This window comes from Papio anubis, chromosome 3, assembly GCF_008728515.1.
Source record: "Papio anubis isolate 15944 chromosome 3, Panubis1.0, whole genome shotgun sequence".
NCBI classification, from domain to species: Eukaryota; Metazoa; Chordata; class Mammalia; order Primates; family Cercopithecidae; genus Papio; species Papio anubis.
In genome coordinates, this window is record NC_044978.1 from 37,050,311 (window position 1) to 37,074,281 (window position 23,971).

General features: G+C 40.5%; 1 long non-coding RNA gene across 1 annotated transcript; it reads left to right on the plus strand.

Annotated features, from left to right (window-relative positions):
- Nucleotides 1-8,665: 8,665 nt before the first annotated feature.
- On the plus strand, nucleotides 8,666-23,514 carry LOC103884704. Its single transcript, XR_647401.4, has 3 exons — nucleotides 8,666-9,656; nucleotides 10,419-10,551; nucleotides 22,659-23,514. It is a non-coding gene; the product is annotated as an uncharacterized LOC103884704 (long non-coding RNA).
- Nucleotides 23,515-23,971: the final 457 nt, after the last annotated feature.

Sequence of the window (23,971 nt, forward strand, 5' to 3'; positions counted from 1 at the left end):
GTATGCCTGTTTCTTCCACTGAAGTAATAATCCTTCATTATAAGTATTTAGGATTTGTCTATAATATTTAAATCAGCAAAATCTTGGTTTCTTTGCATCTCCTGCTGTGTGGCATAGAAATCAATACTTCAGACCTGTTTTATACAGCAAAAGTAAGGATAATGTGCTGCAACTGCAAATCTTACTTCTCTCCGCGACTATGAAGGAGGACACTCCACTGTGCTCATCTCTGTAGATTGCATTGGGGTATATAAATATGAAATCTGGTTCCCTCAAAGAATCAACAAAACTTTTGTGATAATTACAACTAGAAGCCTTATAAATAACAAATTCATTTTGAAATTTTGACCACATATTAAGTGCTTACCCTCGATACTTTCTGTTCATTCTCTCTCAAGCTCCCACTATCCCTGAGAAGTAGGCACTATTATCTCCCATTTTAAAGACGAGCAAAAACCTGCAGCTGAGACTGGTTAGGCAATTTGTCGAATCATAGAACTAGCAGAATGCCAGAACTCAAACCCATATTTCCAAAGACTAAATACATGCTGCTCTTTGAGAAAGTTTGACAGACTAAAGCAAGGTTTGAGAGGGAAATAAGCCATTTTTCTGGTACTTTCTGACTCTTCTGTAGCCATTTTGTTCAACAAATCTAAATTTTATAATGTAAGGGGAAAAAATAAAGTTGTTTTTGAAACTATGTAGTTCTAAAAATATTTAATGTCTCAAATAGGATGTATCTATATATGGATATAGATATATATACACACACACACATACATACATATATATCCAGTAATCTCAACTAACCAGGCCCTAGATGAATATCTAAAAGCTACTAAAAATGGACTCCCCTTTTTCTCATAGTCATAAAGTATGTGTTCTTTACTCATAGGGCAAATCCTGGGCCTCATTCTCCCAAAGCTACTAAATCAGAACATCTGGGGAGTGTGACCCAAGAACCTGCATTTAAACTAGCTCACCAGGTGAGTTGTGGATACTAAAGTTTCGGAACCACTGCTTTAGATACCATTCCTGTACATTTGGTTATTTGGTTTATTAGTCCACAGCAAATTACAGACACAAAAATAACAAGGAAAAGTGACAGGGTAAAGGAAATAAAAAACAAAAAACTAACTGGTTAAATGCAAGGCAAAAATCCTACTAGGCCGTGAGGTGCAGGGTCTTTAGAGTAAACCAGGTTACAGCCCAAACCGTGACTACCGTTCACATTGATGACCGTGAATTGTCAAGAAAAAGTTGTAATTCTATTTGATAGTTCTTGAAACCGCTTGATTGTTTCATAAGAGCATATAAATGAGGCTTAACTATAATTGAAGAGAAACATCCATTTTTGGAACTTTAGAGAATAGAATGAGTTCACAGGCTTTGCAAACAAATAGCCCTGAATTCGTATCTCAGTTCTAATATGGTCTAGTTATGGGGACCTTTATCATGTTTCTTGACCTCGTATTTCTTCATTTAAGATTGTAGAGGATACCTGTCTCCTAAGGTTATTATAAAGATTAGGTGAAATGTAAAGCACATAGCATACCGATGGCATTTACAGCTTAGTAAATGGTAGCTTCTATTAAAAATTTTTAAGTAAATAGACCCAGAGAACTTTCTATATTTGAGAATTGAATGTATTTGTGACTCATTCAGATTATGTAATAAAAATAGAACACACACACACACACACAGAGCAATCCATTCTTTTCAGTGGAGCCACCTAGATTCTCATTTGAGTCTTAAAGAAACCTTGTGAGATAGACCGGTATTGAGCACCTAACAGTGGTTTTGTATATACAGTCATCCCTCAGGATTTAGGGGGGATTGGTTTTAGGATCCCCCCAGCCGCACTCCCGTGGATATCAAAATTCATGAATGCTCAAGTCACTGTTATAAAATGGAATAGTATTTGCATGTAATATAGGCAAATCCTCCCGTATGCTTTAAATCTTATCTAGATTACTTATAATACCTAAGACAATGTAAATACTATGTAAATAGTTATACTGTATTGTTTAGGGAATCATGACAAGGGAAAAAGTCTGTACATATTTAGTACAGACATAACCACCCTTTTTTCTTCCAAATACTTTTGATTCTCGTTTGGTTGAATCCGTGGATGCAGAACCCACAAATAATAGAGGGATGACTGTGTTTAAGTGTTCATTAAACATCATTTTAAGAATAAATGAATGATCTTTATTACAGTACATCTTTGCTTGAAGGGAAAACGTTAGCATCCTTCTACAGGAATCAAAATATTGTAGTTAAAAAAAAAGGTCACAGAGAGCTCCATTTTGTGGCCTTTTTAATGAAAAACTTTACCACCTTATATAACTGTACATTTTTAAATCTTCATAACAGATTAGGCACTCTTCATATTTAGATGTTACAAGTTCCCAAATATCAAACATTGCCTGAAACTAAGGCTGAAATTAGGACACAAAAGTAACCCATAAAAGCCAGTAGCAGGTACTTAGTATACTTGTTGAATTGAGCAAAGAGAGTTGATTATCTCATTATTTTTTATTAGAATTGTTTATAATTTTGACACTTTGAAACCCCTTTACCGAGATTCAATTACCACAGCTATTTCATTAGTTTGCAACAGCTAATGCCTACCAAATGGTTAAGTAAATGTTTCAACCCACCTTATTTGTTTCGTTTCAAAATAGTAATTGACATTTTGTTATTTGTATTAACTGCTTTGAGCCATTTTCTCTACCCGCTTTGAGCTAGTCTGTTGTAAAACTCTTCTAGTTCCTTGAATTGATTAGAGGCTACAGAAGACCTCTGTGCTTTTCTCTTCTCTAAAGTGAAATGGGGATCAAAGGTAGCTTTCCCAGACCCAGCTGAGCCCTGGTTTTCTGTACATTTCTCCCTGAGAGACACATTGCACACTGTGAAACAAAGGTACGGAGGTGGAGGAGAGAAGACATCTCAGAGGCGCCTGCCCGCCACTGTCCTTGCCCTGTGACTCCCTCTATTCCATGTTGAAACCAGAAATATGAAGCTCCGTTGCTTTGCATAGCAGAAATAGATTCACATTACATCTTTTTCTGATTGATTCCCTCCAGGAGAAGGAAGGTTTTTGAAATATTTCTCCCCAATCAATACCACCCTCAGACACAGCTTCGTTTTCATTCTTTTAAGTCACCCTCGGCCCCAGTAAAAATCAGAATTGTAACCTATACTCCTTCAGGTTCATCAGCCAGTAAAGGATCCAGCCTTGTCCCTTATGGCAATTGGAAGAGAACCTCCTATTTTGCAGTGCCATTTGTAATTCTAATAGTAGAAGTAGCTTAGGGTTGCTGATAAATAAGTTTGAATAAATGCTTCTGACACAGATTGTTTTAATGTTCTCTGCCTTACTGCATTTTGAAGATGGCTTTTGTTTATGTGTGTATGTGTTTACACATACACACACATAAATGCACAAGAATATATTGGAAACTCAGAATAAGCCTCATGTTCTTATTGAGTCATACCATCATTCCTTTAGGCCTCTTTTTTTCATCTATCAAAAGTAAAGAATGGGCCATAAAGGGAAGGAGTTGGTGGCCAAGAGGAGACTTCCTAGAATTCCTCTCCATGATAGATTAGTGGCCTCTATGTCTGAAGAGGATGTGTGTGTGTGATGTTCCTGGAGTCCTGCGTCAAGCAACCATATGGTAGTTTGAAAAGTTGATGGATAATTTTTTATTTGCGCATTTTCTGCTGCCCAGGAGATGGATATGAAGTTAGATCCAAAGTAGCTGCACCCAGCTCCTTTTCTGGGGAGTGCCTAGTCATTGCTTTGAATTGCAAACAACATAGCAAGATCTGACATTGTTGACTAACCAACATGTCCCATCCATTCAGTTAATACTAATGATGCCCAAATGAGTGAGGTTCTTGCCAACTTTGTCCCCTGCCACCTTCTCTTTCTAGGTTGAATGAGACAAAAAATTTCAAGGATTCTTCAGGGAAAGGAAAAGCATCAAAAGCTGAAAGGATTCAGAATGCACCTTTCACCAGAGCATGAAGTATAAACAAATTCTAGATCCAGTTCCTAGGAAGACTCATTGCTGAGACAAAAAGCCTGGTGACTTCCCAATTTGCAATTGGGTATAAAAATAGCAGAGTTTCTATTTCAGATGATCTGATTCTCCACAGGATTCTTAAGGACAAGGAGCCACTGAGTGGACATTTTGATGTTTCATTCTTTCCTTTGGAATATCTGTGATGGCAAAACCTACGAAGGCTGTTTGGATTCTGTTTTACTTCAGCAGCCATGCTCTGCAAGTAAAATTACTTTGAAGCCACTTGCAAATCAAAGATTCAAATGTAATGGACCACAAAAGTATATTGCCAATCTACCCTCTTCCAGGAGGCCCATCGATTATAAAAGAGACATTAAACCCTGCTACTCACCTAGAGGGGAAGCTTATTTGCAAGGCTTTTTAAACTTACGTTACAGCCCCTAAGAATTCATCAGACCCTTATTCCTTACTAAATGTAGTTAGAAAAACTATGAGTCTTTTCAATTTAAGTATGTTGTCCACTCCTTTAAAGGGAGTTTGAACAGCTTAAATACATCCAGCAAGAACAGAGTATGGTATAGAGATAAAGAGTAAAACCGCATACATCTCTGGTCAAGGTTGGATCTGGGTTTCGGGAGCCTAACGCTTACAAACTTAAGGACTCTCTTTAAGAAAAAATAAAATTAGATCCAAAAATAAACATTTAGAATGAGAAAGATGATAAATTACTGAAGCCTAGGAAATGCAGATCCTTCTGAGATATATATATATCTCAGGGCTTAGGGTTGCTGATAAATGAATTTGAATAAGTGCTTCTGACACAGATGTCCCCCCATAAGGGACAAGGCTGGATCCTTTACTGGCTGATGAACCTGAGGGAGTATAGGTTACAATTCTGATTTTTATTGGGGCCGAGGATGACTAAAAGAATGAAAACGAAGCTGTGTCTGAGGGTGGTATTGACTGGGGAGAAATATTTCAAAAACTTTCCTTCTCCTGGAGGGAACCAATCAGAAAAAGATGTAATGTGAATCTATTTCTGCTATGCAAAGCAGCGGAGCTTCATATTTCTGGTTTCAACATGAAAATATATATATATATTTTTTTTTTTTTAATTTATTTTTTTTTTTTGAGATAGAGTCTTGCTCTGTGGCCCAGGATGGATGGAGTGTAGTGATATGAATCTCGGCTAACTGCAACCTCCACCTCCTGGGTTCAAGCAATTCTCCTGCATCAGCCTCCTGAGTAGCTGGGATTACAGGTGTGCACCACCAAGTCTGGCTAATTTTTTGTATTTTAGTAGAGACAGGACTTCACTATGTTGCCCCCAGGGTAGTCTCAAACTGAGCTCAGGCTCAGATAATCCGCCCGCCTTCATCTTCCAAAGTGTTAGGATTACAGGTGTGAGCCACCAAGTAAGATCTCTTTAGGCAATTACCAGAAATGCTTCAGATTGCAGCCTAGCTTCTCTAGCCCACCTGAAATACTACAACTCCCAGCAACCCCTAGCTCTCCCAAGGATCTGTTAAATGAGGGCCTCAAGATTAGCTTAATCAGTTTCAACATGAATCCATGTCTGCCTGTCTCAACTTCTGTGTTCTACCCCATCTATAAATGAGGTAACATGAGGACTACATAAGACAACGTATGTAAAGCACTTGGCATAGTGCCTGGCACATAGTATTTGTTAAAGGGCTGTTTGTTGTTATTACCTGTAATAAACTATCGTAGCTAACTGCCATTGTGCACGTAACACTTAGCATAGCTCTAAGTATTTTTATATTATTAATATTCTCAAGTATCCCATGGTTTACTATTATTATTAATACAAAGTCTCATTTTACAGGTAAGAAAACTGAGACACAAAGATGTCAAGTTACTTGCTCAAGGACACACTTAAGAGAAAAAAAAGGAGGGCTGACATGTGTGGTGGCTCACACCTATAATCCCAGCACTTTGGGAGGCCAAGGCAGGAGGATCACCCAGGAGTTCAAGACCAGCCTGGCCAACATGGCGAAACCCTATCAATACTAAAAATACAAAAATTAGCAGGGCGCGGTGGTAGGTGCCTGTAATCCCAGCTACTTGGGAGGCTGAGCCAGGAGAATCACTTGACCCCAGGAGGTGGAGGTTGCAGTGAGCCGAGATCACATCACTGCCTGGGCAACAAGAGAGAAACTCTGTCTCAAAAAAAAAAAAAAATATATATATATATATATATATATGTATGTATGTATGTATGCAATCCAGTCTAAAATGACAAATTATTTCTTTCTCTCCAAAGAACCTATTTCAATTGAGAAATCTAAAAAGCAGGACCCCAAAAAGGAAGCAGGAGAAGAGAATTGAGTAGACAAAAGATTTCATCAACTTTGGATGTAGGAAAACAGATGTAGGAGTGGATTACTCTAGTTGAGTAGAGTAGAAAAGCCACAATCTAATGTGCCCAGAAAGGGGGACACAAATGAGAAGCGAGCTAATTCCTTTTCTGTGAAAGGCAAAGGTAAGACAGGAGCTGAAAACTGGGGGACTAGCTGAAAGGAAGAACACATGGAATAGTTGGAGTCCTACATCCTTTTCTCACCCAGGGAACCACATCTGTGTTACCCCCTATCCCGTTACCCACCTCACCCGACCCTTCGCTGAGCACACAGGCACAGGAGAGGCTCAGAAACAAAAATGGAGATTACATTCTCCCTAACCCTCTCCCAGAATGCCAACAATCTGAAATATACCAAAGGATTCTTTCCCAGAGAAGTGAACAACCTGAGAGAAAAAGTCTCTAGATACTGGCATTTTATTAGAGGACTCCTTCAGTGAAACTGCTGGCTCCCCACCCAATCAGAGAAGAAATTTCTCATTCTAAGAGCCCCAACCATACAGAGCTTCCTATTCACTTTTTAGCATCTGTCTCTAAAATATGAACAGATAGTCAAGAATCAAGAACATTTGAGAAAAGACTCTGATTTAAAAGACTAAGCAAGCCAAAAACCCATGGAATAAACTTTGAGAAAGAAAGTTTTATACCCTCAAAAGATATTGCATCTTATAATATGGGAACAGAACACATTTTTTTTTTTTTAAAGACACAGTCTCACTCTGTCCCCCAGGCTGGAGTGCCATGGCAAAATCTCAGCTCACTGCAGCCTCGATGTCCCCAGGCTCAGGTGTTCTTCCCACCTGAGCCTCCTTAGTAACTAGGACTACTCATGCCACCACACCTGGCTAATTTTTAATTTTTTTCTAGAGACAGGGTTTCAGCATGTTGCCCAGGCTGGTCTCAAACTCCTTGGCTCAAATGATCCATCCACCTTGGCCTCCCAAAGTACTGGGATTACGGGTGTGAACCACTTTGCCCTGCCTAGGATACAATTTTTAAAAGAGCTCATGGAAACTAAAATATAATAGAAATTTAAAATGAAAACCTTAAACGGAAAAGTAAAAATTGAGGAAATCAAACAAAAGTTAAAGGAAGACATGGAAATTAGTAGAAAAAATATTAAAAACTTAGAGGATCAGTCTGGGACATCTGACATTCAAATAACAGGGTGTCCAAAACAGAAAATAGCAAACAAAGAATAAAATGTTTTTAAATGCATGAAAAATGAACAGAAATGGGTGACAGAAAACCCCTAGATGACAAGACCCACTGAGTGCCCTTTGAATAAATGAATGAAAAACAAACTGCCCATCCATGTCCATCATTATGAGATTTTGAAACACCTAGGCTAAAAAGACCTTCCTAAAAACTTGTGGAGAGAAAAGTCAGGGTTAAATAAAATAAGAATTGGAATTTTGGACTTCTCAATAGCAACATCAGATGCTATAATGGAAGACAGAAGTCTTCAAAATTGTACAGGCAAAGTATTTTCAATTTAGAATTTACACCCAGCCAAATAATCAAGTGGGAGGGAGAATAAAGACATTTTCAGCATGGAAGACCGCAAAGCACTCCCTCTCAGAAACCCTTTCTTTCTGAAATGAACATGTGGTCCAGTAAACCACAATCAAGAAAAACGTGGTAGACAGAAAATAGGGATTTTAACACAGGAGATGGGTGAAGCGAGTTCTAGGATGGGAGGTGGGCATTTGAATTCAAGAACTAGCAGTTGAGGTGTAAGCAGGGAAAGTAATGGAAGAAAGGTCCCAAGAGTACAAAAGGAAATGATAATCATCTCATTATCATGCCAGAGCTTTTAGAGAAAAAAAGTCTCAGGGTTCCGAACAGCTGATGGTACATTTAGAAATTTTTTAAGGTTCAATATATAAAAAGCTATGCAACAGATAAAAATTAAGGCAATTATTAATTTTTAAAAGTATGTTTAAAAACATAGTATACTAGTTAGCCCTAGAAACTATACTAAACTATATGTAGCCATAAAAATGTAAATACTATATGATTGCTAAAACATCAGTGGGGGAGGAGAGGATAGTAGAGGGAGAGTTAAATCCTCATCTACCATAATTAGAAGTTATTAGTGTCTAAAATGAAAAAGTAAGATGCACATATTATATATCATATATATCCATAGATATGTCAGATATATCCTATCTTTATATATCTGATATATAAATATATATATAAATATATATGATATATAAAAATATATATGATATATATAAATATATATATATGTATATCAGAAGAGTTAGCTAAAAGTTAAAAATATTTGCCTCTGTGGTTGGGGGGAAAGTGGAGGGTTATAGCATTTCTATATACTTTGAGTGTTTGCATTACTTTGCTAGAAATATATTTTTTAAAGCAAGTTCCCCCAACACCTTCTGCCAAAAAAGCAATCAATATGGCAGATTTCAGAAATAGTGACCTTTCTTTACCCATGCCAGTAGAATCCATCAACAAGAATGATCTATCTAGTCAGTCTCGTGTCACAAAGAGGGGCTTAGGGGTGCTCCTCCTAGAGGAGTTCTATAGCTAGATAGAGGCTAGGATGGAATCCATGTGTGGGCAAATTACCTCAGTTCTCTGGTCTCTTGTTTCATCTGTAAAACAGGCACAATAATAGTCCTAACCTCATCAGGCTTCTGAAGACTGAACAGATGACGTAGGTAATGTGCTTAGCATAGTCTCTGGCTTATGAGTTCTTAATAAAAAGTACTTGATAATATCACTGTTAGCAGCATTCTTCAGTCTCAAGGTGGAAACCATCATACATTAGGATCTGAAACTAGCAGAATCCAGAGCTTTTGGCTTCAAGTTCTGGTTTGAGTATGTGCAGATGGATAAACTGAGTTGTAACCCCATGCATCGTATATCAAGAGGACCAGCCATTTGGGGATCCTCAAGGATATAGGTGCCCTCTCCCCTCTCCAACCTGTTTTCCCATCACCTCCTCCTGACTTTCATTGGGGTTTAATTCCAAAATCTCCCACCAGGCATCTTAAATGTTTTCTCCACATGGAAATACTTTTCAGTAAAATGAAAATGACTGAACTTTTTGTAAAGTGAAGTTCAGAGTATCCCTTTTGGGACTCTATTTTTTCCCTTGAAATTCTAGATCAAAATTTCAAAAAGGCCAGAGTGGGGTCCATAGAAGAGCAGAAGCAATGAGTTGGAAGAACTTCTGTGCACCTCTATTAGTCCCGCTACATGGAATCCTTAGGGTAAGTTCATAATTCCCATGATGACCAAAGGTCTTTCATACCTGGAAGTGTGCAGTGTGAATTGGTCCGGGTGTACGTTGGTCCCCAGCCCAGCTGTGACAGGGTGTGCCATTACTGTGAGTTACTCCTGACTTTCCAAACCTGCCCAAGACAGTCAGAGACATTGCCGATGAAATCATCTGCCCTGGCTGCTCTCTCTAAAGGCCTAGAGCCAGTGAGAGCCTCAGAGGCCCACTCACAGGCATGGCAGTCAGCCTGGGGGGCTCCCTGTGTCAGCTCAGCTCTCCAGGCTAAGTCCTAAGGTCTGCTGCCACCTGATCCTTCTGAACACATCCTAGATTGCCAGAAAGCCCCCAAACCACAGGCATTCCATGTCTCTGCACTTGGTGGTTTGTGGTGTTTGAATCCCATAGCCACAGGCTATTCATTTGTATTTGTTTCACTGTGGCTTTCTGCTTGGTGACCTAGACTGTTACCCAGCAAGATTCCTTAAGGTTTCAAAGCAGCTCGAGAGACCACTAGCAAGTTTCTCTTTGTTAAGAGCTTTTTAACCATTCCTTCTCAACTGAAGTTGCCTGTTGGTTGAAGTGGGCAGCTTAAGTTTCTGAAGTCATCAGTGATGATACCTAAGATGTATCTGCAAATATTTTTAAGTATGTGTGAACAAATCAGGCCTAGTATCACTACCCTCAGTGAATTTTTCTTTTTTTTTAATTAAAGCAGCCCTTAGGGGCTTAAGGTCTAATTTAATTGAATAACTAGGTGTCATATCAAGGGACTCCAATGAAAGAATGAAAGAATCTCTGAAGTGTTGATTGGCTGTTTCTGGAACTTGGCCCAAGTTCCTACTACAGATGTGCCATGTCCACTTGTCTCAGAATTCGTGTCCTGGCTGGTGAGTACAATTCTTTAAAACTCATAGGAGATGGATCCTGGTACTATATTCCTCAAAGCCTCCCCGCCCCAGACTAGCACACGCACACACACACACACACATATTCTCCACCTGCAGGACTTGAGTCTACACACACCCCAGTGTTTCTGGTTATTTCCACTCAGCTAAGGAGTCATTGCAATGGGGAAAATAAATTAGAACCAAATTAGACTAAGATTCAGAGTCCAGGAAGCATGACTGCTTATGAACATTACTGGTTGTTTTATGTATTCACTGCCTGGGGAGTGAGGTTGGGGGAAAGCTCCCACATCAGTAGCCAGCAATGTGGCTAATCAGTGCACAGAATGGAAATCTGGAAAGAGGTCCGAATCTGATAAGATATATAGTATCTTCCCTCCAGTTGTGTCCACCTCTAAGAAAAAAAATTACAGAATATTCTCAATCTGTTAAAAATATCTTACTTCACTCTTTTCCCTTGCTCACCCTGGAGAAATCCAAATTAGAAAACTTCCTATTTAAGATAATCAACAGAGGAGAACAACAGATCAACTTGGGCTAATGTCAGTAGCAGGGAAGACCAATTAACAAATTCATGAATTGTGCTGTTTACACTTCTATTCCTAAGGTTAATTATGCGATCAAGTAATAGCTTTTGCCTTGATTAGAGGGCCCTTAGGAAATAAAAGTGTGTTTCCTCTTTACAAGTATGTTTGCATTTCAGTCCTGCAATGATAGCACAGGAACTGGGCTCAGCAAACATCGCCTGTGCACACAGCTGTAATCAAAGCCGAAGGTCTTAATTTAAATAGCCTCAAGACTCAAAGTGTAAACAGAAGCATCATCCATAAAAGTGCTAACATTCACCTATACATTTTTCTCTCTCTCTCTGCTTTGGACTACTTATAGTGTCAATTCTTTGCAGAAGTTTATTTTCCCATTATTCCCTATTGTAAAGAATCCGTAAAAGTAGCTCCATGGGCTATAGGTATAGAAGAAAGAAACATTGCCCACATTTCAGGGAGCACTCTCTGCAAGGCTGTTCCAGCTTCCTGTTAATAATGGCAGCTCATGTTTTTGAGGTGCTATCCCATGGCAAGGGACCTCACATGAATAAATTCTGTAATCCTCATAATAAGCCTATGAGGGAAATATTGTTATCATCCTCTCCTTTTCAGGTGAGAAAACAGAAGCACAGAAAGGTTATGTAAATTACCCAAGTCCATAGCAGCTAGCTAAGCCAGGGTTTGAACCCAGGCATTCTGGCACCAGTGCGGACACATTTAACCACATGTGCTGTTGCTCCTCTCTTTAGGGCCCTGACTTAAGCATGCAGTGTTAGAAAAAAGTGAGTTATTTCTCCCAAATGGAGAAGCAACACTTTGTGCCATTTTAAATCCTCAAGTGAAGTGCAAAAGTTTCTTTGTCCACCTACAATCCACTTCTGAGTAATCTGACCCAACGTCATCAGAGAGAAAATGGCTTCCTTGGGGAGTGCTGAAAGCATTAGAGAGATGTGACCAGAGACCTCCATCACACTGATTCCTCCCTTGCCTTGCCAGGAGCACTGGGCCAGCCTACCTTGGCTACTCAGCGCTTGTCGAGGTTGGGTTCTCCTACGGCAACACAGTGATGCCCAGTGGACACAAACCTTGATTGACAATAGGGGTAAATTAAGAGATGGCTTATTGGCTTTAACAAGGACTACTCACAGAATATTCTGGATTAAGAGCAATGAACCAAATTCATTTCATGTCTTCCTTTTCACAAGAGCACCTACTGAAAAAGGGAGGAGCGATGTGCAGGGGTCGTATGCTCAGGCTTTGGAATCAAATGGAACGGAATCAAATTCAGACTCTGCCATTTACAGCTCGGTGGCCCCAGGTAGATTACTTCCTCTTTTTGCACATTGGTGGCCTCATCTGTAAGAGTACTACCTCAGATGCCTTAATGAAGATGAACTCAGACTATCCAGGTACAGAGTTTTGTTCTTGCTACTCAGAGTGTGTTGCACTGTCCTGCGGCAGCAGCCGCCTCCCCAGAGAGCTGCTCGGAAATGTAGACTCTTGGGTCCTGTTCCAGACCTGCTGAACCAGAATCTGTACGTTTGCCCTGCGGTGCTGATCTGAATGGTCCTTCATCTCAAATACTGAAATTTAGGAAGTCATGGCAAGTGAAGCACATAACGGCCATTAATTGTAATGATATATATTGAAATTATCTGCCACCAAAGTAAGCTCAGCATCACCATTCCAGGAGTAAAGTGTTAAAGGAAAGAGACCTTGGAAATGAGAGGTAAGGTCCAGGTTGGAAACCGCCTCCCTGCTTCTTCAGTTCCTCAGTTTCTAAATTCTCAGAGATAAAGGGAAAACACCTGCAGAAAGTAACTAAGCCTTTTTGGAGAAACTGTTGGGAAAACCAAAGTCAGGGAAACAAACAGCTATAAAATTTATGGTTTTTGCGTCAGGCAATGATAGAAACCAGTAATTCATGCCTTGTACCTGAACTAGGAAAGCCTTTTCTTTTCTTTTTTTAAAAAGCACAACCCAAGTCTCCTGCCAGATCATGGCTTTTAATTTAAGTGTACAGTTACTGCTCAAAAGTGATTCACAAACCTTTAAAGAGCCACTCTCCTCTGTTTAGAATGCAGAGGGTTTGAAGATTAGTGTTGGGAGTGAGAGCATTTGACTGCCTAAGTGTTCAATCTCCCAGGTACTTAGATATTTCTCAGCAAGAACTGATGTTCATTAAACTGTAAGCAAATTAGAGTTCAAGCCAAAGATATAAAGGAAGACATAATTAGTGTATGGGAGTCATCCACCATCGTAAGCCTTCTCTTAGGTGAGAAGTCTTCAGAACTAGTTCCCTGCACAAAAGAAAATTATACAGCTGCATTATGCAGGCCCGATGCTATGTTTTATTGCATGCAATTTACAATGAAATGAAGCAGAAGTCTGCAAGACTGCATTAAAGCTTTAATTTTCCTTTTGGGTTTTGCCTCCATTTTATCTTTAGAAGAACCCAGAATGGTTTGATAAATAGAGTATTTTGCCAGTCAATAAATTATAAAGCTATTTTTACCAAGTGGCCGCTGAATTGCTACTGCACATGACAGAAGCTTCCTGGGAGTTCAGAGGGTGGGAGGGCACACCATCTTTCAGCAGAATTGATTTGTGGAAAAAATATTGCTCCCCGTTCCCCAAATCCACCCACTCTGAAGTAATGTGGTTCTCAGTGACTTCTGACACACTCTGGTTGCTGTCTTATTACAGGGTCTGGGTTTCAGGCAAAACTTTTGGGAATCAGAGACCTTTCTCTGATTGGACTCCCATAAGACAATAAATCTCATCAGACATTTTGTAGACTGACCCTCCAGCCCCAACAGGAGCTTTGTAAGGCGTGAAATACCAATGCTCCCCCATGCCACCCTGTAAACGATTATTTTCAACTGGGCTAGAAAACCTGAGAGAGCCGGGTTTGAGTCTGTAGAACTGTCACGTGCTGCACTCCGTGCCACCTCCAACTATCCATCACCAGGCTTTGCCAGTTAAAAGGCAGGATGGCTGGCAGTGGTGGCTTACATCTGTAATCTCAGCACTTAGGGAGGCTGAGGCAGGTGGATAGCTTAAGTCTAGGAGTTCGAGACCAGCCTGGGCAACAAGGTGAAACCCCGTCTCTACAAAAAATACAAAAAATTAGCCAGGCATGGTGGCTCACGCCTGTAGTCCCAGCTACCCGAGGGGCCGAGGTGGGAGAATCACTGGAGCCCAGGAAGTGGAGGTTGCAGTGAGTCATGATTGCCCCACTGCACACAAGCCTGGGTGACAGAATGAGACTGTCTCAAAAATAAATAAATAAATAAATAAATAAATAAATAAATAAATAAATAAAAAGAAAGCTGGGGGTGAACTTGGAAAGAGGTCGGGAAAGGCCCTTCCTTGAATCTGAATCTGGAAGGTGGTTGTAGAGCTCCGCCTGGCATTTGCCCTAGGACCCCACTTCTCTCGCTCTGCAGAGCAGGTGAAGGCCCCAGGGTCTGGTCTGAAGGGGGAGGTTTTGGAAGCCATCATTGGCTGAACAGATCCCTGAAAGAGTAGCCGCAGTGTGGAGGCTCCTGGAGGGTCTGAGAGAGGAACCCACAAGCTAGCTGGGAGTTGGAGGTTCAGCAGGCTGACCACATTTAGTCAACTGCCCTCAACCTGCAGCCTTGAGGTCCAACTTTATGGGAAAGGTACTGGTGCAGCTGACCTGGCTGGAAACACCATTTTGAAACTAAAATGGTATTCCATCTGCACCATCAGTAGTAATAATGGCCACCTCTCAACAAGCCAATTTTTGATACAACAGCAAATCTGAGAAATGGGTGAGTGGGTGAGTTTTATCTCTAATTTACCGATGAGAAAAAGAGGCTGAATGTGTGTCTGCTGTTTGACTCGTCGAACTGATGGTGGTGGAGATTGGAGATTGGTCTCTACCCAGGAAACTAAAGCTGGCCCTCCTCTTTGTACAGTTCCAGAAAGTTCTGGAAGTTGGGAAATATGTAAGACACAAGAAGAAACTTGTGATCTCTGAGGAAGGCAGTAGAATGATCAGAGAAATGGGAGGAAACAGGGATTCAGGAAAGCAGGGGAAATTTTTAAAAGAAGGATCCCAAGAAGGAGGGTTAGGAATGGAAGGAAGCTCATGGTCATTCCGAGTTCTGGGCAGTGAGGAGTGCGGCTCTCTCTGTCCACTCCCACCTTATTTGAGTCAAGAACCTCAAAAACATTCTTGGAGCCTCCTGTGTGGGAACTGTAGCCAAGAAGTAATCTGAAGGGACATAGCACAAACCACTCCAGAGTCACCTGCAGATGTGGAAATTCTTCCATCACAGAACATGGTGCAGTGAGGTGACCACTGGCAAAACTCCAGCTTGAGCCTGAGACCCACCCCCTTCCCCTGCCCGGAGGATAGCTGGGGATGCTCCCAGGGGCCTCTCTCCCAAAGAAGGAGGGAGCAGTCCCGCTGCCAGGCTCAGTCTACATGACTCCGTGTTCCAAGGGGGATCTGGTGGTGCCCCCAGTCTTTGGAATAGGGAGGAGATGGGGTACCCAAGTGGGAAGACATGATGCAGGACCCAGTCAAACGACGCAGTTCTGTTGATTTCACAACCATCATCCACCCAGTGGCCTTCTTTCTAAAAGCACCATAAGGTGTATTTTGTTTGTTCCTTTGTTTTATAGGACACACATTTTAGTTAAAACTTAATTTTCTCACTGGCTAAGACACCTGACACCAAGACTTTGGAATTACTTGTTGAAAAATTGATTGGGGGGCAGGGAACAGAGTAAAATACAGAAAGAGAGAAAACTAAAAGAAAAATCCTTTCTCCCAGCACTACAAATGAATCACTAACCCCCTCCCCCCCCCAAAACTCCCAAAGCAGCAGTATGTCTACTGTTTTTCCTGGGAACAGAATCACCTGGCACGCACGAGCTGTTTCCTGAGCTTGGTCTGTCAATGCGTGGCCTCATCGTTAATTAACATTTCCGAAAGGCCCTTCTTGCACGGCAGATGAGGGAGCTCAATTTGCTGTCCTGAGGACAGGGGCAGGCAGCTGATCCATAATATTTTGTAAAAGAAACTGGTCTTTCTGCCCTGGTACAGGGACAGAGGCTATGGGAGTAAACGAAGCAGAATCAGAAGAATCAAGAGAAGCTGCAAACAGAGGCAAAGCCCTGCCAGGCAGGGGCATCAAAAGGACTCAAGCTAAGTCTCCAGCCCAGACCCCTCCCTGTGGACCACGAGGAGGTGCTGAGGGGGAGCTGCAGCCCAAGGGTTCCTCAAGAGGACTGTCAGGCTCTGTGGCAAAGGAAACAGGCCAAGAGGGGCCTTGCACACAGAGACACCAAACGTTCTTAAATTTCCAGGACTGACCTGACTGCCTTCTCTTCTTTTCAAGAAAAATGTATTGGCATTTCTGCTCTAACGTCACATATACATTGCTAAAAACCCTGAGTTCTACAAAATGGCATGCTAAAAAATAATAGGGCTTATGGGAAAAATAGAGTTGGGGCAGTCCATAAAAACTGGTGGAACTTGGTAACCAAAGCACTCGCAAACAACAATCACAACCTTAATAAAATATGAGCGTGGTTACATCTCTCCTGACATTTCCACTGGGCATCATTGGCATGAATTCCTGGCAGCCTTAAAGCCTCTTGCTTCTTCCTGAACATAGGGTCTGGGTGGCATTCACTTCCACGAGAGATGAGTTTCTTCAAAGTACAAAGTCTCAAAGCCTCATTCAGGGTGTAGGTTTCCTCGTTAATGTTTTTAACTTTGGGGAACACATAATTAAGCTCCTGGATCTAATTCTAGTTTATAAGAAATATGGGAGATAGATGAACATCTTAAATCACACCATGAAGATACAATTAGCCAAATCCAGTATAAACCTGATTTCAACAACCCAATTGTAAAAATGCCTTTTTTAACAGTCAGGCAAGATTAAGCAATGACTTATCATAGGTGATATTTAGGAATTCGTGTTTATTTTGTGAGATGTGATAGTGACATTGCAGTTTTTATAGTTACATGTTTCAAAAATCTTTGTTAGAGATAAAAATAAAAACAGATGATGTGAATATACCAAAAAAATTTTAGCAGTTGTTAGACCTAAGGGACTGGAATGTGAGATTTCTTTATACTATTTTCTTTACTTTTCTGTAAGATTGAAATGTTTTGTAATATTTTTTAAAAGGCTCTTATCTTGTACTGCCAGAAAGTAAGGAAAGGCTAAAGATAAATAAAAATGTTTAAAAAGCCAAACAAACACCCTCTCCCGCCAGTTGTGGGGTATGTCAACTGGAAGAGCTCCCAATGGCCAAAGCTGGAACAATTTGAGCAAAATAATAATAATAATAATAAAATAAGATAGAATTATAACTGAAAGTATAAAATAAATTTCCTTAAGTTCATACTGACATAGACAAATGAGCGGAATGGGACAGAAGAGACAAATCTCCCAAACAGAAGAATTCCAAATAATTGATGTAGATACTCCATCTTGTAAGGTGGAGCCTGTCTGCCCACTCCTTCAGTGTGGGCTCCATACAGGGGCTTCTGTCCAAAGGCTAGAGTGTGGAAAAGATGGGAAAAATCAGAAACTCTGTAAGCGAAGAAACCAGACAAACACTACCTCAGCCCGGTGATCAAAGTCAGCATCAACAGTGATAAGTCATATTGATAATATGTGCCCCGGATATGTGATTAAAATGTCATTTTACCTCTGTGATCTTCGCCTGAAAATCCTTTAAGCTCAGTCTAATGATAAGAAAAGCATTAGACAAATCCCAACAGAGGGTTTCTACAAAATGCCTGACCAGTACTCCCCAAAGCTGCCAAGGACATCAGAAACAAGGAAAGTCTGGGAAACTGGCACAGCCAAGAGGAGCCCAAGGAAACGTAATGATGGAAGGTAATGTGGTGTCCAGGAGGGGTCCTAGGACAGAAAAGAGATACTGATTTTTTAAAACCTAAGGAAATCTGCATGAAGTATAAATTTTAGTTAACAATAATGTATCGAGCCTGGGCAATACAGTGAGACCCCATCTCTACAAAAAAACATTTAAACATTAGCTAAGCATGGTGATGTATGTCTATAATCCCAACTACTTGGGAGGCTGAGGTAGGGGGATGGTTTGAGCCAGTGAGGTGGAGGTTCCAGTGACGCCACTGCACCCCAGCCTGCGCAACAGAGCGAGACTCTGTCTAAATAATAATAATAATGTATCAATATTGGGTCATTAATTGTGTCTAATGTACTATACAAATGTCAATTGTTACTAATAGCAGAAACTGGGTACGGGGTATGTGGGAACTATCTTCACAAATTTTCTGTCAGTCTAAATTTACAGAAAAATTTTCTGTCAATCTAAAACTGTTCTAAACCATACTTTAAAAAAAAAAAAAGGAACAGATGGATTAGCAAGATATAATCGTCCCCCGCCCCAATTATCTTTTGATTTTAAAAAATGTCCTGGAACACTACGGCAGTTAAAGGAATTCAGTCTGGTGGACCAGTGGAGCAGGCTGTGGCCAGCTGAGGCAGGATGGGGCTCAGTGACCTCCCGCCCTCCCACCTCATTCATTTTTATTACTTCCCAGCCCTTCCCACTTTTCTAACCTCTGCCCTTCTAGAAATGCCCTTGGTTTACTCCCACATGCTTTTGCTCTGGACCTCCTTGTTTGTTTCTTTGTTTAATAATAGCTTTATTGAGATATAATTTATATACCCAAAAGTTTACCCTTTGAAATGTACAATTCAGTTGTTTTGCACAACCACCACCACTGTCTAATTTTAGAACATTTTCATTACCCCAAAAAGGAATCTCAAACTCATTAGCCATCACTAACCCATGCCCCCAAAAACTACTAATCTGTTTTCTGCCTCTATCACTTTGATGGTTTTGGACATTTCGTATACATGGACTCATACAATGTGTGGTCTTTCGTGACTGGCTTCTTTCACTTAATACAGTTTTCAAGGTCCATTCATGTTGTTGCATGTATCAATATTCCATTCTTTTTTAAATTTTTAAAAAATGTTTCTTTAATTTTTTTTTTGAGACAAGGTCTCACTCTCACCGAGGCTGAAGTGCAGTGGCACAATCACAGCTAACTGCAGCGTCAACCTTCTGGGCTCAAGTGATCCTCCCACCTCAGGTGCCCTCCCCTCCACCGCAGTAACTGGGACTACAGGTCCACCCTGCCACACCCAGCTATTTTTGTTTGTTTGTTTTTAGTAGAGATAAGGTTTCACTATGTTGCCAAGGCTGCTCTCAAGCTCCAGTAATCCTCCTGCCTTGACCTCCCAAAGTGCTGAAATTATAGGCAGGAGTCACTAGGCTGGGCCCATTCCTTTTTTTTTTTAAACTGTTGAATACTTACATTGTATGGATATACCACATTTTATTTATGCATTCAATCGCTGATGGATATTTGGGTTGTTTTCACTTTTAAGCTACTATAAATAATGCTGCTATGAATATTCATGTACAAGTTTTGTGTAGACATGTTTTCATTTCTCTTGGGTATATACCCAGGAGTGGAATTGCTGGGTAATATGATAACATTATATTTAACCTTTCGAGGAGCTGCCAAACTGTTTTTCAAAGGGGCTGCAAAATTTTATAGTCCCATCAGGAATGTAGGAGGGTTCCAATTTCTTCATATCCTCACCAACATTTATTACTGTCTTTTTTTATTTTAGCACATCCTAGTGGGTGTGAAGTCAGGTATCTCACTGTGATTTTGATTTGCATTTCCTTAGTGACTACTGATGTTGAGCACATTTTCATATGCTTATTGGCTATTTGTCTATCTTCTTTATAGAAATATATATTCAAATCATCTGCCTATTTTTAAATTGTTATATTTTTTATTGTTGAGCTGCAAAGTTCTTTACATATTAAGTGGGAGAAATACAAATATTTTCTCCCATACTCTGGGTGGTCTTTTCACTTGTTTAATGGTGTTCTTTGAAGCACAAAAGTTTTTAAATTAGATAAGGTCCAATTTATCTTTTTTTTTTTTTGTCTCTTATTCCTTTTTGTTGTATCTAAGAAACCGATGACCCCAGTTCTGTGAAGATTTATACTTGCATTTTCTTCTAAGAGTTCTATAGTTTTAGCTCTTACATTTAGGTGTGTGATTCACTTTGAGTTAATAATGGTATGAGGGTCCAACTTCATTCTTTTGCTTGTGGATATCCAGTGGTTCCAGCATCATCTGTTGAAGAGGATGATCTTTTTCTCTTGTTGAGTTACCTTGTCACCCTTGTTGACAATTAACTGATCATAAACGTAAGGGATTACTTCTACTTTCTTATTTTCTAATAGCTATTTTTTTCTTATTACTAAAGAAATATTTGTTCATTGTAGAACTGTTGGAAAATATGACAAAGCACAAAGGAGAATATATTAAAACATGCTATAATCTCATCATCTAGAACAAACCAGGTTTTTGAACCTATCATTTTGAAATTGTTTCCTGGTAAATAAAAATCCTGGGGCAGAGAGTGGAGGTGTTTTGATGGTCTGTATATCCTAACAGCTCCAGAAGTGATTCTGATGTGCAGCCAGAGTTGAGAACCACACTGAGAAAGGCTGTAGTGAGCCATGCAGGTGTGCTCAGGGGAGCTCCAGGGATGAAGGTTACGCAAGCATCCTGGGGAGTGAGTTGACCCAGGACAGCATCTCAGCAGCCTAACAGTTGGGGAGAGTCAGGGTGCCTGGGGTTGGCTGACTTCCTTGGGCTCCCCTGCCGCACCCTATGGTTCCTGCTGTGGGACCCACCACACCCAGGGTTCAGCCTTCCTCCGTCTATGCCACAACTGCTTGTGCTTCTCTGTTTCGGTTTTTTCCTAATGTCTGTCTTTTTCTTACTCTCAAATTCACAGCCCTCTGAGAGTAGGTCTGATTGGGTCAGTGATTCACAATTCAACTTGGAGTCCTCAATACAGGTCACTGAAAGTGACCATATAATTTATCATTCAAATTGGGGCCCTTCTGAGAGTGAATGTAGGGGCTAATGGTGATGAAACTGGAGCAGCAGGGATAAAGTAGGACTGTCCCAGGCAGATTGGAATAAATGGTCACCCTACCTACAGGCCACCGATCTTCCTGAGGTTCATTCCAGCATTCTCCAGTGTGTTCTGTGTGAAATCCTACATATTCAGCCCCCCATTCCTGCCTCTTTCTTGATCATGTATATTGTAAATGTGTAATATGTATACATTAACATATTGAAGGCTCCAAGAGAGAAATGAGTGACCGTTTAACCTTTTTCATATTTATGTGACTATCGCATCTTTTCTTTTTGTAATATGTGTTTCATGGGTTCCTTAGCCCCATGGATATTCCTTCTCCCACCTCTCATAACCTCCAACACTAGCCAATTAGTGCATCCCCTGACAATAATTGATTGGTTCAGGGATGGTCACATGATAGAATTTGGACAAATGAAGACTTTACTCCCAGAACTTATGTAAAAGCTACCAAACCTTTTTTCTTTCCTCCTCTAGAAGATGTGAGGTAAAGATGGAATTACTACATCCATAATGTGAAAATGAGCCTAAATATGCCATCAGCTCCCTGGAGGGCAGAAGAGAAATCCTCTGCATCTTGCCTGATCCTAAGGGGATAAGTAAATGAGGGACAACTCCAGTGGTTTCCTAGCAGAGATTAAAAACCCCCGTCAATGATCAACTCACACATCATTCGTAAGGAAGGACAGGGGAGACAAATAACTTCCCAAAAGAAACCAGGTCTGTGGTGACATTGTGGAATTATTGGATGGTTTCCCAGCTGAATCCAGCCCTGCCTTTGGGTTATTAGCCAATTTAATACTGTTTGTTCCTAAGCCTATTTGGTTTGGATTTTCTTTTACTTGCAATTTAAAAAAAAAAAAAAAAAAAAGCTACTTTGGGGAAAGTTGATTTTGTTCTATACTTCTTGAGCACAGACCAAGATATTGGGGGAAGAGGCAGGTGTCACATGTCACAAAAGCAAGTGGCTATTGATGAATACTGAGGAGAGAGCTGTGGTCATAGCAGGCTGGGTGTACTCTTCAGTATTTTATTTGACAGTAAAGCACAAATACTTTGAACATTGTCAAATCTCCTTCTGCTACATGATTTGTAACTACTGCACAGTATTCTGTTGTATGTATTTATTATTCACGTAATCAACTGCCCTATTTTTGTTCTTTTAAGAAGAACAAAATATAAATTTAATATTATTTAATATAAATGATGCTTTGATGAACATCTTGTGCGTAACTAATTGTTCGTGGACATCTCTGATTATTTCCTTATGACTGCTTAATCAAAGTGGAATTGCTAGGTCAACTGGTGTGACATGGTCTTAAAGCTGTATGTACGCATTGTCAAATTATCCTCCAGGAATATTGCATCAGTTTACACTCCCAGGACAGGGACAGGAGAGAACATATGCCAGGGGTTCCATGTGAGATTATTCCAACACCTTTGCCAATTGATAGAAAATGAGATCTCCTTGTTTTAATATGCTATCTTATTATTATTAATTGGCCATCTTGGGTTTTTATAGGTTTTTTTCTCATCCAAGAATCTAAGAAGAGTCCACAAAGAAGACTGACAACAAATGAATGGAGAAAACCCAGGCCCCAAAGCCGGCAGCACAGCCAGGGACCCTCTGGGAGCTGAGTCAGTGAGTTGGGTAAGAGCATCTCCCAGAGGTCTGGAGATCGGCCTGGGACTCTGAAGAGAAAAGGGCAGGCACAAAGGAAGGTGACACTTTACAAGATCCATCAGCATCACATGTAGTAACTCCATACAGAGTCATGCGGAAGAAAGAAGAAAAGAGAGAGAGAGAGAAAGAAAGAGAAGGAAAAGAAAGTCAGATCATTTTCAGAGGAGAAGATGCCAGCCAGGACTTTCTGCAGCAAAGTCATTAAAACTCTGCTTCATTTCAAAGGTGTTCCTGCGGGAAGGTGAGGGCCTCACAGACTGAGGACAGGGGAGCACTGGGGTACAGAGGGTTCTTGCCTCTTGGGAGGCCACAGAGGGGCCACCTCCGATCCACAACACCCCTGCCTTCGCTAAACTTAAAACTTGGTGCCTTCCTCTATTTCTCTCTTGGGTTAAAGGCCAGTTCTTATTTCTGAAATGAAAGTAGAACTTTTGTCATTTTTTCTTGGAGCAACATATCCCCCAGGAACCAGCCAACACCCATTTTTCCTGGATTTCTCTGTCCTGGCACGCAGAACCTCTCCTTCTGTTTGAACCTCTCGTTGTCATCACTGTTTGTCTGTGGGTTTTGTCTCCTGCACACATACCATATCCCCAAGGCAGTGGGACTGAAGACTGATTTTTAAAACACATGAGTTTTTTTTCTGACTACAAAAGACATACAAGAGCAAAGAATAAATAAAAATTGTACATAATCCTACCGTCAGAGATAACTATTATTAACATGACCTCTACATATCTGATAGTTTTCCTTGGCATAGATAAATACGTAATCTTTTCAAAGTGTAATTTCTAAAGGAACCTTCTTCCTGGGGCCTCCTCCTCCCTATCCTTGACCCATTTGCTCCAAATAAAATGCGTGTCACAGACTAATGAGCTTATTGGAAAAAGAGAAAGCAACATGACTACTTTAGAAATTCTCTGTGATACACATGAAGGAAATTACTACCTTAACATGCATTTCAAAGGTTTTCTTTTGTACAAATATGACCTGCCAGATGGCCCCTGCTTCCTAAGCTTCCAGGAGGTTATTGTGAAAGAGATTCTTTTCTCTTTTTAACAATCATAAATGGGAAATAATATTCGAGCTGGGTAGTCTCAGAGGCCAACCAGTTGGTGGGATAATGAGATACAAATAGGACCATATAACAG